At 34.3% G+C, this 17,045-nt stretch overlaps 1 pseudogene; it reads right to left on the bottom strand.

Moving 5' to 3' along the window:
• Positions 1–15,233: 15,233 nt before the first annotated feature.
• LOC149410002 (U5 spliceosomal RNA) lies at positions 15,234–15,347 on the bottom strand (annotated as a pseudogene).
• Between the last annotated feature and the right edge of the window lie 1,698 nt (positions 15,348–17,045).

Raw genomic sequence — 17,045 nt, 5'->3', positions numbered from 1 at the left:
GTTTGGATTCCAGTTTATCTCTAATGAACCTTCCACCCTACTGAACAAGGGTTGGACTTGATTTTTTTTAATGTTAAATAATGGCAACCCTTTTATAATTACATTTTGTTTACTGGCAACATTACACACCGGAAGGCAACGTTTCGATCGCACCACAAAGAATTGTATGAAATGGAATTTAAAAAAAAGTAAAGCGTTCGCTAGATAAATTTAAGTAGGTCATAAAACCTAAAAATATGGGATAAATGGTGAAATTTTGGTAGATTCATTGGCTTTAAACTGCAGTAAACAGTTCATTTATTTATTAATACTGGGTTTTACAGATGATCACACTTACGTGAGAACAATCCACTTATAAAAATCTACAATTAAATAAAGATACAATAAATTAAATACAGATACATACAATTAGAAAACAAAAACATCAAAAAATAAAAATAAAATACACAATCATATACAATCTCGCTCAAGTAACACATTACATTATACATTATTACAAGTGGTAAGAGGCATAAGAAATACGAGAGGTATGCATAGAGAGAAAATTGACACAATGAATAAGCTAATATTTTTTAATAGCGCCAGAACTTTTTTTCTGAAGCCGTACAAATTATCGACGAAAATATCTATTTCAGCACACTCTATCTTGTTAAATAATCGACACATCTGGGTCAGAGGGCTAAAGTAGGCGATATTATTTATAAATGTATTCAGGTGAAAAATATTATGGCGTCTTAAACAATGCGAATTGGGGACATTTATTTTAATATTGCTAAGACATAATCAGTATCAAGTTGACCGTGAATAATTTTATGTAAACATATGAGATCAGTCAATTGCCTTCTAGTTTTAAGTGTATCAATCTTGAAGTAATCACGACGTACGTCATATGATCTAAGATGGTCATGTAATCCACATTTGAAGGATAACATTCTTAGCATTTTTTTTTAATGGATTCTACAATGTTTTCATATTTGCAGTAATGTGGATTCCAAATAGAGCTTCCATATTCAAGTTTACTTCTAATTAAGGCATTGTAAGGAGTTAGAATTGATTGAGGATCTTGGAAAGGTTTACATATTCTGTGAATAAATCCCATCATTTTTAATGATTTGCACTTAATGTCGTTAATGTGTACATCAAATATGAATTTAGAATCAAGAGTGATTCCTAGATCTCTTATTGAAGATACTTTTTTGAGAATAATATTATTTATAACATAAGAAAAATCCTTTATAATTCTATTTCGAGTGAAGTTTAAAATGTAAATTTTTCAACATTTAAGTGCATATCATTGACAGTACACCAGTTATTAAGTGTGTCGAGGTCGTTTTGAAGCAGTTGATGATCGGAAACAGACTTGATTTTACGAAAAATAAAAAATAAATCATGTTTTCCAGTTTATATTTGGAGGTATGATCCTAGTTAAATAAATTGGCAGAAATGAATACCGAAAACTCGGAAATCTCTATCGTTCCAATGGTTAAAATTAAGTGAAGAATAATAGTAGAAGAGTAATATAGTCTAAAATTAATAATATTAATTTTAGACTATTAAAAAATGGGTTATTTATACACGTTTCTGTTTAGTTTTGGATCTTTGCTGACATATGGTAGACGTACGGGGTTTTTCAAAATATTGGGTTTCATTCTCGGATGCAATCAGTTTTTTTTCAAAGGGAAGGGACGCTTGAACAGCTTGGATATTGTGACAGTTCAAGCTACGTAGTATAGATGGCTCTAGTGCTAGTAGTTCATAGAGCTTATAGAGTTATCCAAGAAATGTCTCTAGTGTAACTATATGTTCGCCTCTCCAGTTCGAAACCGAAGTGAGCAACCTCTAGGTTTCTAGCAACACAGATTTCGACAGCGTAACAGGGAGAACGTTGGCCTACAGGCCGTCCTACACATTCGTTCAAAATTACAAAAGTTTTTAGTTTAAATAAAGACAAAATGTTTTGTTATGAAGAAGGCTTTATTATTTTACAAGGCCCATTCAAGACAGATATGTAAATTAATGAAAAAAAAAGCTTTAGGAGAATAAGACAATGTAAAAGCGAATGATGGAAGAACTTATGACATGGTACGATTAAGTGAATCAAATACTGGAGTCGATCATGTCAAGATACAAAATAATTTTTTAGAATTTGGTTTGTGTGAGAGATTTATGTAGCAGTCTATCTTCTCTGTCTAATCCGCCCACAAAACGGGGTGATGGTTAGTTGTGTGTATAATTAAACTTGCTTAAGAGGAAGCTACAAGCCAGAAATGTCTATATTCTTCGTAAACCTTATATTATGGGTAATATGCATTAAAATCGCTTGAAAAATGGAGTCTAGAAACGTTCGATTTCAAGCAAAAAACTGGTTCTTATTTATTTTGTAAATAATTTTATAAAAACGTTAATCAAGTGAAACTGTCACAGATAATCTTAGCTATAATACTGTATTTTTAAAAAGTTGTTTCCTTTACGCGTTCATACATTACTATTGAAAAATTTTTTTTTAGTAATTTTCATTTATATTTTTTTATTTTATTTGTATTCTACTCAAGCGAAACGATAGGAAAACCTTCAATTTATCTTTAAAATATTTTTTGGTATTCATAATGTACACCAATTCGTTATAAAGATTAATCAAAATAGTGATTTGGCATTAAGCTTCGCCTTAATGGCGCTGTATAATTCTCATCCTTACTTATAATCGCATGGTAAATATAAGTTTGGAATAGAAAAATACTTAACTGACTACAGGTTATGTGCAGATAAAATGGATTTAAATTGAGCTTAAGCCGAATACTCAAGCAGAAAATATGTCTATTTGTAATGAGTCTTATATCACCATAAATAAAGGTAATAGGCGTAAAAATCGCTTGGCAAACGGAGTCTTTTGAAGAAATTGTCGATTTAAGCGAAAAAGTGGTTTATATCTATTTTTGCATAATTTTATACACAGTATACATTTATATTTTTTATAATTAAATTTGCATTTTAATTCAATTTAAGCAAAATTGTTGGAAAAACTTTAATTTATCCAAAGAATATTTTTTGGTACTCATAATGCAATCTTAAAAATTAACTGAAAACGCGGAACCGGCGCGGAAGAATCTAATAAGTATGACGGAGTATGTATAGTCAAATGCTCTAGTTATTTTAATTTTTGGCAACCCTGCTGATGAGAATTTGAGCTTCCAGTTATTACCGCCTGTACGCTGGTGGCGCTAGGAACGCCGGGAATGCCAGCGATCAGACGCCTAGGGTGACCAAATTCTAAAATGATAACGAAGACAATATTATTTAATTATTATAACATATTAACATCCTTCGCAATCACAGAACTGAAAATCTTTGGACATATTGAAAATGGAAAATTAAAGAAAAATATCAACATTTGATTAACTTTATAAAACTATTTAATGTGAATACCGTACAAAAGTCCCAACTGCTCCCACCGTCTGGAGCCAGTGAGACTATGGCATCCCCAATTGGGGTATGTTGTGAGACTGAAGGTAGTGGGGTGGAGGAGGAGATGGGGGAGAGGAACGTTGGTTAGGACCTGGCTTTTCAGATCTGATCACCAAACACGGTTAAAGCCATTTCAAGCAACTTTTTTAAATTCTGAATAGTGGTACGGCACCAAACTTACTCTTTTAAAATGCTAATAATTTATTAAAAATCTGGTCAAATAGGATTGCAAGATAGGTCAAATAGGAAAGCGAATATTCACACATGTTTAAACAAATGATGATATTGTCGCATTCCGTTATGATATTTATTAGGAAAAGAGCACGTGTTATCGATGTATTCTGAATGACTAATATTTTATCAGGAAATTGGCATGCTATCACTTTTTTAACATGATCATTTTTCTCCGTATACTGCAAGTATATACTATATATTATTTTTAATTAATGAATTACGAAATAAAAAAAAAAATCATAAAAAAAAATTACTTGCGTACGTCGAGATTTGTATCATTTAAGAACATTATGTCAACAACTTTGTTATCTGTGTCTTTGACTGTTGTAAGTTAATGAGGTTTAATAAGTTATCCACAAATGAATATTTATTCTCAACTAGCCTAAGGAAGAAGTCGATAGATATTTCAGTAAATAAAATTGGATAGGTACCTACTTACATTTGATGCACTATCTATGTTGATTTTTATTTTTCCGGTAGCTTTGTTACCATTCCAAAAGGATGGCAGCAAAAACATGTGGTAAATAATGAATGAGGATAATGTTGTAATTTTTCTAAAAACAGCATTACCCGTAGAATAAATTAGTTCGCTGTTGAGAAAAGATCATATGGTATCATATAAATCGTTGTATCTTCCTTACTGTTGTGGTGAAAAATATGATCTAAACGGTGTTAAAAAGAGAAAACACCACGCTTTATATTCAAATCCACAAAAAGTGAAATAACAATATCGTTTACTATACATTCTTCTTGTAAAATATATGTTTTAGTTCGGTGTTAAGACGAAAAAAAGTTCTTTTCAAAACAGTTTTTAGTTTTCGGATACGTTCAGAAATATTCCATTTATTTCGATGCAGAAATACACACAAATTCACCGTCTTTCAGACAACATCAGAAATATAACGGCCAATATACCATATATGAGATCTGAGGAGTAAAATTGAAATATTTACGAGATCGTTAAAAATGACAAAATTAGTAGGAGATTTTTAAATATTGTTAGGTTATTCCTAACCCGGGAATGAAAAAAAAACAAAAAAACACACAACTAAATTTACATAATTTCTTTGCACTCGTATTGTATTGTTCTAATTTCCATTTTATTTTATTTTACTGTTACATTTTAATAATGTTGTTTTTTTTAAAATTATTATTTTTTTCATTATATTCTCAATATACTTGTAATCACAGTTTTATATTTGTGTATTCATAGATGTGTTTTGTTTCTAAATAGTATAAAGTTGCTATGTGTGTCTGTGCGGATTTTGGAATAAATTTCACTAGAATTTATTTCGGATGGTTTATATATATTTTTTCTTTTGGTGCCCTTTTTTACTCATTTAAAGTACGCTCTAGCGTGTTTAAATCGCAATTTATGGAACGCGCGTTTTTTAAAGTTACCATGGCAACATCAACAAATCAACAAAATGTGAAGTCTAAATGTCAACTTTTAACTATAAATCCAACTATTAATCTTATGTGACAGATTGCAAATTAATGTTTGTGTTTTTCATTTCCATGACAACAAGATATTGTGATGTCACACCACGAATTCATTAATAGTTCTTATTTCCAAATTTTTAATAATAATATCAATATTTATGTTTTCAAAGTGTACCAATAAAAAAAAAATAGCGTAAAGTATTCGTGGATAACTGGTCTTTAAAACACTTGCTTTATTTCGAGCACTCGGCTACGCCGTCGTGCTCGAAAAATCGCACGTGTTTTAAAGACCTGTTTATCCACTTATACTTTAATATACTAATAAAACATGCATATTATATTTACAGAAAGTAGAGAAAATCTCCGAGCCACGCCGGGTACACGTCAGTCAGCTTCCTATATAATACAGATATTTGACGGCCTCCGCGGTCGAGGGGTAAGGCTCTTGACTAGCAAGCCGAAGGTCTCGGTTTCAAAACCCGGCGTTCGCAATTCAATTTTATTTGATTAATTTGTGTTATAGACAATTATGATAACAATGTTTTTTTAAATTCATCTATTTGAATTACACAATCGGTTTCTGGAATTAATAAATGAAAATCTTTTAAGCGAAAATTAACTCACTTCCCGACATCCAAAAAAGCTGAAACTAGGCAGATAGACTCGTTGTTGATGACAGTGCATTCTATAAGCTTTTGGTTTTAATCACGTACCCACAAACGGAAATATAAGCATTTATTTGAAATTCGGTGACATCATAGCAGTTAATATACATCGGCCTACTAATACATGTCGGTCTTATCTGGTCGATATTTGGCGAGGTTCTTAACGCGGTTAAGTCCAGTCCCTCGTTTATTACGAGTTGATTTTTTTTTTGATAATTAATTGTGTTTAAAACCCCCCAAAATGAGCCTTGAACAAGGTGTACATACAAGACATTTCTAGTGTTAATTTTTATTTCATGTTTCAATAGTCCAATTGGTAGAAACGGCACTCCCTAAAAGACAAGAGGATCTGTTATGCTTTCAGATTTTCACGTATTATAGTGATTTGTTTTTGGGGTATCACGCCGTGTTGCGCTACCTCCTTCTTTAGCCAACGTTTCGGACAGCATTGCAGGTTCCATCATCAGGGAAGATATGCAATCTAAGGTTGTGGTGAAATGTTTGCTTATTTATCAAGATGCGATACCGTGTTGCCAGCTCCAACACGCTAAGAGCTGACATTAACGTAAAATTTTAAAGTGATTTTCTGCATTTAGTTCTGTTGTATCCGACAAATACGGGATACCAAGAACTACTGAGCTTAGCTCCATCGTCTCTATTAATATTTACGGGATTGTTATGAATTTCAATTTCCTCCGTAATCAGCCGTGCTCTATATGTTTCGGGACTCCCCAGGACTTCAGGAACAAATCCAAAGTAATGCTCGGTTTCAATTAAATGGCGGCAATTGCCGATTTGTCAGGGTGGCCGAGTTTACAAGCTCTGAAGTTTTCAAATATCCTTTTGGAGATTTTCCGTTCTGTCTGACTTACATAAACCTTGTCACACTCGGAACAGCTGAGTTTGTAAACTCCACCTGTTTCCAGAGGAAACTTATATTTTGCAGGCCTAAGTAAGTCCTTTTATATTTTATTTTATGCGTCTCTGTTTATCTCATGTTTTAATTTAGTGTTTTTAATTTGATCAATGATTAAATGCATCATCAATTAATCATGGATGGTATTCCGTCAAAAGTAAGCGACTATTATTGTGTGTATTCATAGTGATATCGCTTGCGGTTTTATAATAAAATAATATTAAATTAAATTAAGACAAATAATGGTTACCCCAGTCATAACCTCCAGAGCAAACCCCCACCCACTTCTCGTAATCTACAATTACTTGCTTCCAAATGCCTACAGGTATCTAGTGTGTACAAAAACAATAATGATTTTAATTAAAAGAAAATAGTAAACTTTATTTTTTTATGGAATAACTTCTTTTAATAAATTTTGAAAGTTATATCCATCAATTTTATACATCACTGAAAAGGATAATATTAATAAATCTAAGCGAAACATGAAACAGAACAAGACATAGAAAAAAAATCGATAAGACAATGATCCTGGATTCGATTCAAGGTTGAGACCGTTTTTATTTTTCTATGACTAGTTCTGATTAATGTTTTGTTTGGATTTAAAGGTATTATTTTCTTCTTCAATAATAAACTTTTTGTTTAAACCACAATTTACTTCAAAACCAAAAATAAAGGAAATTTAGATTCTAAAATATGTAAGTAGATATTTAAAAAAAAAATTACTAGCATCACCTTAGTAATAACCGTGCTTTAATTTTTACACAACTGATAAACAACTATTAATGTATCTGGAATGGTTGTTTATCAGTTGTGTAAAATATAAAACACGTTTATTAGTAAGCCTATTCGTGCGCTAAGACACCTACCGTAGCTCTCCTTATTTGCCTTGATTTTATGGTATATTGACAATAAAAAAATTTCCTGGTTCACAAATCTTTTTTTTCTCTTCGCAAGAAAATAATGTAGTCCGAAGTTTGTCGTTCGTCACTTAGAAATATATTTATTTTATCTGTGGACACATCAAGTTACAGCAGTTAATATACGAAATAAATGCCTATCCTAATAATAACATCTATATATTTGAACGCTTCGCAAAATTTTATGCTGAATATCATTATTTTTTTAATTTAAATATACTGTATTTATTTACAGGAATACCTCAAATAACTTGTTTTTACTTTGAATTAGTTTTCTGGTAAGACGATTCTTCTTCTTTCGTATGGAGGGGGGGTCAGAGTGGGACATCTAGGTCTGCGAGCCAGTCTAGGGCCTCAGGCGTCGCCATGTGAACCTCATCAATCCCGCCGGGGAATGAATGGAGCGAGCATTCGTTGACCACATGTTCGGTTTATCTGCACCGCACCAAATTCACACATCACCGACTCTTTAAGGCCCCATCTATGCATCATGTGGGCACAGCGGCTATGGGAGCACCTTTACCTATTGATGGCTGACCAGGTTTTGCGAGGCAGGTGAGTGAAGCGGATACCAAATTAAGTGGGACTCCAACTACAAACTATGTCGCTATTTAAGGGGCCGAAGACTGATAGGTCTCCCGGCCAAGGGGAATCGATAAATACCGGGGAACAATTAAAAGTATTGTCCCTGAATATTGATGGAACTTCTCAATCAAGGGTTGTAAGATGATAAGACGTTATTATGAAAATAGTGTCAGCCTGTCACAGTTTGACTGTTGTTGAACCTTCCTACCCAGAATGCAGTCGACAGTTCTATTTACCTTGCCGAATGCCGATCGGGTAGGACAGGCATTTATTTGATTTATAGACTCATTTGAGTGCCCCCTGTTCAATTTTGCAGGCTACCGACATCTGTAGTCTAGAAATTTGAAGTTACTACGTTTAACCAAAATGGTGTGAGTCCTTGCTTAGAAAATAGTGTCAATTTGGTCGGTATAGCAGGTTTCATTTTTACTGCTAGAAATCACAATGACAAGTGTTTTATTTACATGTAGTGGGTTTTGAAGTCTTTAAAAAGGCTCGCATTATGTATTTTTTCGTTCTTTTCTCAACAATAACTCGATAATAAACAAGCTCATAAGTCAGAGCGATCGTAGCAGTGTTATTCGCACAGTTTCTTTATAAAATATTGTACCTGTTTCAATAGTTTGAAATAAATGTAAAGTGGTATCAAGAAAACCAGTTTTTATTCAAAAAGGATCATCCCCAATTTTTAACATTTGGTCCTTCGAGCCGGATTACGATCAGGAGATTGTATGTAAAAAAAACAAAGAACCAGCAGCCAAAAGGATACAAAATTGATTGAAACTGGAAATCATTAAGGAAAGTGGACCACATCGCAAATCTGAGATAAGTATTCAGTGCTTTCCTTCCTATCATCCATTTTATGTTTATTCAGGTCTCATGTAATTTAAACGAGATTAATCTTAAATAGAGTCAATATTATAAATAAAATCACTACCCACTTGAAAATAAGAATATAATATTATTGAATAGTGTTCTCAAATAGTATTGTCAAGATTGTCGTGGTATTCTTTCAAACGGGTGTTTGCTAAAATAAAATAATTGTCAACCGATATTAACAAAATATAATTAAAAATGGAAAATATGAAGTCATTAATAAACAAACGCGGCGTAATCAAAGGAAAACTAACCCGATTCGCGGATTCCTTAAATGCATTGTCGGTAAATGAAATTAAATTAAGATATGAGCGGGTGAAATCATTGTTAGATGAATTCGAAGCAGTTCAACAGAAAATTGAAATGTTACCGGATTCAGACGAAATTGAAAATTATAGTCATCGAGAAGCTTTCGAAAACCAATATTTCTCAGTTTTGGCAACGGCCAAAGGCGCGATCGAATCCGTAGATCAAAGTAAGGTGGAAATTAAACTACCCAACCTCCAATTACGGGAATTTCATGGCGATCAGAAAAATTGGGTTAATTTCGTCGAAACCTTCAAGACTTTAGTCCATAGCAATAGTAATTTAAGCAACGTACAAAAATTCTTTTATTTGCAATCAACTTTAAAGGGAAACGCATTAAAGATAATTGCTAATCTAGAAATTTCTGAATTAAATTACATTTCCGCTTGGGAATTATTAAATGAACGTTATGCAAATTTAAGAACTACCGTTCATAAACACATCCAAGCTCTATTTTCATTAAAAGACATGAAACAAGAAGAGCCTGTAGCATTGAGGTATCTAATTGATGAAACAAACGTTAGTTTAAAGGCATTACAAAATATCGGGGTCAAGGTAGATCAATGGGATCCATTGGTTATTTATATAATATCAAATAAATTAGACACAGCTACCCGAAAAAATTGGGAACAATATATATTACAAGACGAATTACCGACGTTAAAGGAATTCTTAAAATGTTTATCTGCTAGAGCCCAAGTATTGGAACTGATGAACGCTTCTGAGAAAAAATTTTCTAGCTTACATAAAACACAACTAGGCAACAATAATTGCAAAAAAGATTCATCAGTATTTTTAGCGGTAAAGGCTAACAACTGCATTTATTGTAACGAGAAAGGTCACCATATTTATTATTGTAAAAAATTTCTGAAATTAAAATTACATGAGAGGATTGATGCTACGAAATCAATCCAAGCTTGTTTTAAATGTTTAAAGGTGGGTCACCAGGCACAGAGTTGCAAGGCAACCTTTTCTTGCAGGCGTTGTGGCAAGGATAATCACAACACCTTACTACACAATGAGGTACCTCTGCGGGAGGCCTCCAATATGGATGCTGATAACGAGGTTTCAGTATCGAATTTTTCTGCATCGGATAAAGCAGAAAAAATAATATTATTGTCAACTGCCAACATAGGAGTTGTGGGTAGTAACAATAAAATTTTTAAAGCCCGCATTCTGATTGATTCAGGGGCCCAGTCAAATTTTATGAGAGCAGAATTTGCTAATAAATTAAATTTACCATGTGAATTGATAAACAAACCCGTTTCTGGGATCCATAATAACATCACTCACATAAAAAAGAGAATTTCAGTGGAGATGAATTCGCTTCATACTGATTATAAAAGTGAAATATCATGTCTGATTTTACAGGAGATTACAACAAATTTGCCACAAGTGACAATGGCGAAAAAAGACTTCAAGTTACCACGAGGATTGGAGCTAGCTGACCCGAACTTCAATATAGCTGCACCCATCGACATCCTGTTGGGCGCGGAGAGTTTTTGGGAAATCCTAACCAACGATAGATTGAAACTCGAATCGGGACCAACACTTCAACGTACGCAACTGGGATGGATCATATCAGGACCAATCCACATGTACCCAAAGCAAAGGCCTGTATCAGATTGTTGTAATTTATCTATAAATAAAATAAGTCACCAAATAGAAAAATTTTGGAAATTGGAGGAGATTAATCCCACTAAGATTCTAAATCATGAAGAAAAGGCTTGTGAAGCCAGTTTTGCTAGTACTCATACTAGACAAGACGACGGTAGATACGTAGTAAGTTTACCGCGTCGAGCATGCATTGATCAGCTGGGAAGCTCATTGCTCACTGCTGAAAAAAGATTTAAAAATATAGAAAGAAAATTTGTGTCAAATCCCGAATTGAAGACACAATATATACAATTCATGCGTGAATATGAGGAATTAGGTCATATGGAGGTGTGTGACCAGTCAAAGGGGGATCGTGAATCCTATTTTTTACCTCATCACGCTGTAATAAAAGAATCAAGCACTACTACTAAAGTGAGGGTCGTTTTTGACGGCTCCGCCAAAACTTCAAATGGAATTTCTCTCAATGACGCCTTGATGACAGGACCTGTTATACAAAAGGACTTATACACCCAACTATTGCATTTCAGGAAACATCAAGTAGTACTGACGGCTGACATCGAGAAGATGTACCGCCAGATTAATGTGTGTGAAGCGGACCGTGACCTGCAGAAGATAGTGTGGCGCGAGTCGCCGCAGGAGGTGCTCAAGCATTACCGTCTGAAGACAGTCACATATGGTCTGGGGCCTTCCTCTTTCTTAGCCACTAGAAGTCTACGGCAAATTGGTATGGATAACAATATAAATTTTCCTAGAGCTAGTCAGGTCATAGAAAATGACTTCTATATGGATGACTTGTTAACCGGAGGAGATGACATGGAATCCTGTAGAGAATTAAAAGAGCAATTAATCAACATCTTTTTGTCTGCGGGGATGACCTTGAGGAAATGGAGGTCCAATGTCTTGGAGTTGTCAGCCGAGTCGGGCCAAGCTAAGATTGCCGAATCAGGCAATTCTGAAAAAATTATTACTGACAATCCAAAGACTGAGAAAATATTAGGATTAATATGGAATAATGAATCTGATTATTTTTCTTATGTAATAATGAAACCATCAAGTCGAACCGAGAGTAAAAGACAGATATTATCTTGCATCGCATCAACCTTCGATCCATTAGGTCTTCTAGGACCGATTATAGTTGTAGCCAAATTGATAATGCAGAAGTTATGGCAGTCTAAAGCAGCGTGGGATGATCCATTGCCTAATGAAATATTAGCACCCTGGAGGTCCTACCTTCAAGAATTAATTCAACTAAATGTGTTGAAAATACCAAGAAAAATTATTTGCAGGCAATCTACATATCTACAACTACACGGTTTTTGCGACTCATCTGAGAAAGCTTACGGAGCCTGCGTTTACATGGTGTCGGTGGACCATGTCGGTAAGCGGCATTCACATTTAATAACGTCCAAATCAAGAGTGGCGCCATTGAAGTGTATTTCCCTGCCCAAGTTGGAGCTTTGTAGTGCTGTGCTACTGGCTAAATTAATTAAAAACGTAAAACAAGCGTTAAATATAGTGGAGATCGACACACATTATTGGTGTGACTCCATGATAACGTTGTGCTGGCTGAAAGGTCAACCTACGAGATGGGCTACTTTCGTTGCAAACCGAGTAGCCGAAATACAAGAACTTAGTGATCCAGATCTATGGAGACATGTATCATCAGCCGACAATGCAGCAGATATACTTTCAAGAGGAACCACTACAGATAAATTGATAAATTCTGCAATATGGTGGAATGGACCAAGTTGGTTGACCGAGGGAGTCAACGCTTGGCCTATATCAAATATTTCGTGTTCAAACCCTCCTGAACTCAAAGGCAAAAATATTCTATTATCCACAGATATTCAAGAATGGGAGATATTTGAAAAATTCTCATCATTTATTAAATTGAAAAGAGTTACTGCGTATGTATTGCGATTTGTCAATAACTGCAGAAGTGTTAAGGGTAAAATTTCAGACAATTTAAGTGTGGCTGAATTGGAATCAGGCTTGAAATGTCTATTGAGATCAGCTCAAATACACGCCTTTCAAAAGGAATTGAAAGAATTAAAAAACCATGGCATCGTCAACAAGAAAAGTAATTTAAAATCTCTTAATCCCTTCTTACATGATGGTCTAATATATGTAGGCGGTAGGTTGAATTTGGCTACACATTTATCTTACCAACAAAAACACCCAGTTATCTTGCCGGCTAAACATAAGCTAACTGAATTGATAATACGTCACTACCATTATGTAAACCTACACGCAGGACCTCAAGCTTTGTTAGCTGAAATACGATTAAAATTTTGGCCCATCTTTGGTAAAAATACTATTAAAAAGATATTACATAAATGTGTTGTATGTTTTAGATGTCGTCCCCGAACCGGTCATCAAATCATGGGAAATTTGCCACCCGAAAGAATTACGCCGAGTCGTCCTTTCGCTATCACCGGAATAGATTACGCCGGACCAATTCTAATTAAAAGTGGGACGCTGAGGAAGGCTTCCCTCGCAAAATCGTATTTATGTATCTTTATTTGCTTCTCAACCAAGGCTGTTCACTTGGAATTAGTTTCGGATTTATCTAGCAATGCTTTTTTGAACAGTTTAAAAAGGTTTATATCCCGTAGGGGACAACCTGAAAAGATCTTTTCCGACAATGCTAGTAATTTTAAAGGAGCTAGCAGCAGACTCAAAGAGCTGTACACCAGCTTGAGGGAAAACAACGACAATATTCAAAATTATTTAGTGAACAGAGGTATTGAGTGGAAGTTCATAACCCCTCGAGCCCCTAATCAGGGAGGTTTGTGGGAAGCAGCAGTAAAATCAGCAAAATTCCATTTATATAGAATCACTAACAATTCTTCATTAACATTTGAACTCTTATATACCTTAATTTGTCAGATTGAGGCCTGTTTGAACTCCCGTCCATTAACTTCCTTATCCGACGACATCCATGATTACCAACCTCTTACCCCAAACCATTTCCTTATAGGCACTGAATCCTGTATCATTCCTGAGAGAGACGTCCGGGCGATACCGGACAACAGACTAACTCAATATCAGAGGATCAGTTCGCTAATTCAATCTTTTTGGTCTAGATGGAAGCAAGATTACCTGATGGAACTACAAAAGAGAACTAAATGGCAGACCAGCACTCAACGGGCACTGCAAAAAGACGATCTGGTGATTTTAAAGGAAGATCATTTACCTCCACCTTTATGGAAAATGGCCCGAATTCTGCATACACACCCTGGAGCGGATGGAGTAGTACGAGTTGTTACCCTAAAAACACCTCAAGGAGTCTTTGTGAGGCCCATCACAAAGATATGTCTGATGCCCCTGGATTCAGACACTAAACCTGTAATTGACGTCCCGGACCTTACCAAGGATTGATTATGTACATTACACTATGATGCTTATCTTCTCGACTCCACCTTGGATGGATCAAGCAGAAGACCTGAGAAGAAAGAAAAAAAAAAAAGAACAATAATTGTGTTGTGTTCAGTGTAAACTATATTATTTGTGTTATTGAACTATTTAAATATGTAAAAATTAGTATGCAGACGTGTGTAATTTAGTCATTTTTGAATTTTTTTTGGTTATTTAATAGGATTAATAATTTTCTAGTTATCTTTAGTTTATTAATAGAGTAATTCAACAGCATTTATACAGTTAAATTTATAAGTTTACCAGCAGGGCATAAAAAAAAGGGGGTTTTATTTTGTTAATTTCTGCTATTTTGAATTATTTTGTTAGTATTTTTGTGGTATATTTAGATTAAGAATTTTTAGTTTATTCTGTTTGGTTTATAGTTTATTTTAAATAGATTATCATTCAAAAATTTAGTGCAATTTTTGAATCCCGCCCCCTGGCAATATGTTCAATTTTGCAGGCTACCGACATCTGTAGTCTAGAAATTTGAAGTTACTACGTTTAACCAAAATGGTGTGAGTCCTTGCTTAGAAAATAGTGTCAATTTGGTCGGTATAGCAGGTTTCATTTTTACTGCTAGAAATCACAATGACAAGTGTTTTATTTACATGTAGTGGGTTTTGAAGTCTTTAAAAAGGCTCGCATTATGTATTTTTTCGTTCTTTTCTCAACAATAACTCGATAATAAACAAGCTCATAAGTCAGAGCGATCGTAGCAGTGTTATTCGCACAGTTTCTTTATAAAATATTGTACCTGTTTCAATAGTTTGAAATAAATGTAAAGTGGTATCAAGAAAACCAGTTTTTATTCAAAAAGGATCATCCCCAATTTTTAACACCCCCCTCCACGGAAATCTTTAGTAAAAGGTGAAAGATTTATTCGTTGTTGAAGGGAAACCAGAGTATATTTCGTATATTAACTGCTGTAAGTCGATGTATCCTTCGAGTTTCAGCATGATTGGATGTTGGGAAGTGCGGAAGCACTTGTAATCTTGTTTCATATTAAGATTTTAATAGATGGCCGCCTATCGTCCTTTTGAACTTTGTGTCGCAAAAAGATGATTTTTTAAATCCCAATTTTGGGGCTTTTAATCGTGTTTGGATAAAACCTGTTTGTATTAATGACTCCATTAATGAAGGCTTGTCCTAAATGGGGATCATCACTCAGAAAACCAGATAAGTTTTAAAATAACGTTTAAGTTAACGAGATATAGAATTTGGTTCTACTAATTTTTGCCTCGACCGTACATAATAATACAAACAAATATGGCGTGTAAGCGCTCACTTTGACAGAATTGCACTGACTATCAACTAAATAACTAGCCATCACGACGTTTTCTCAACTCGGTCTTGTAACACACCTCTTGTCTCATTCACATTTATTCTCTTCTGTTATTCTGACTAGTCACATGACCTCGGGCATCCTTCACTTCTTTTACCATTTGCATTCGTGTTATAAATTCTCATTTCATTTCACTCCGGCTCCACGTGCCCACACCATCTCAGCCTCTCTTTTTTAACCTCGCTCATTATGCTTACAACATTTTTGCATTCTTTGCGTATCTACACATTTCTAACACGATCATATCATGGTTTTACCACACGTACGCCTCAGGGATATCAATTCTACATTACTCAGTCTACGGAATATGAAAACGTATAATATGCGTTAGTGACCGTTATGTGTTTTTGGTGTGTAGGTAAAAACAGTGGGGTGCTAATGTACGTAGAAGCGAGCAAAATACGATAGTCCGATTTGCGTTGTGACCGCGGGTAAATTTTACACTTCACTTCTTTAATAATTCACTTCTCACACCAATTATGATTTGATTCTACATTCATTTCAGTGAAATCCAAATTTTTTGGTTAAAAAAATACATTATATCGACAATTACATTTCCAGTGCAAAAATAAGAGTTATGTCTTTCCCTGGCATCCCCGATTTTTCTACCGTTCGCCACTGTATACCACATTGTTATTGGTTGACTTTCTATTTTTATAAGCAATAATTATTAACCTGAAACACTCATCCACATTGAAAAATCTCCTGTTAAAAGATACATGACGCCAACGGGACTTGAACCCGTGTCCTTTTGATTTCCGGTCGACAGCTCTGACCACTGAACTATGGCGGCTTATCTCTTATCCGCGAAATAATTCAATATATACTAGTGTTTCATTCAACAATTACTGCTTATTACATTTTTTCACCTGAAAACAACCAAATTTATTTTATATGAGAAAGGCATTGTAAGTGCTAACTCTCTCACTAGATGGCGTCGAGACAAATTGTCTACATTTTTAGGTGAAATACTTGAACTTGTCAAATATTAATTATTATTTTTTTGATAAACTAATGTTCAAGACAAGATTTTTTATGCATAGCACAAAGGGTAACAATTATTAGCCTGAAACACTCATCCACATTGAAAAATCTCCTGATAAAAGATACATGAAATCGAAAGGACACGGGTTCAAGTCCCGTTGGCGTCATGTATCTTTTATCAAGAGATTTTTCAATGTGGATGAGTGATTCAGGCTAATAATTATTGCTTATAAAAATAATTGTTACCCTTTGTGCTATGCATAAAAAATCTTGTCTTA

This window comes from Hesperophylax consimilis, chromosome 28 (genome assembly GCF_061612785.1).
Source record: "Hesperophylax consimilis isolate HC1 chromosome 28, BYU_Hcon_1.0, whole genome shotgun sequence".
Classification (NCBI taxonomy): Eukaryota; Metazoa; Arthropoda; class Insecta; order Trichoptera; family Limnephilidae; genus Hesperophylax; species Hesperophylax consimilis.
The sequence above is the reverse complement of the archived record's forward strand: the minus strand, read 5'-3'. Positions and strand labels throughout refer to the sequence as shown.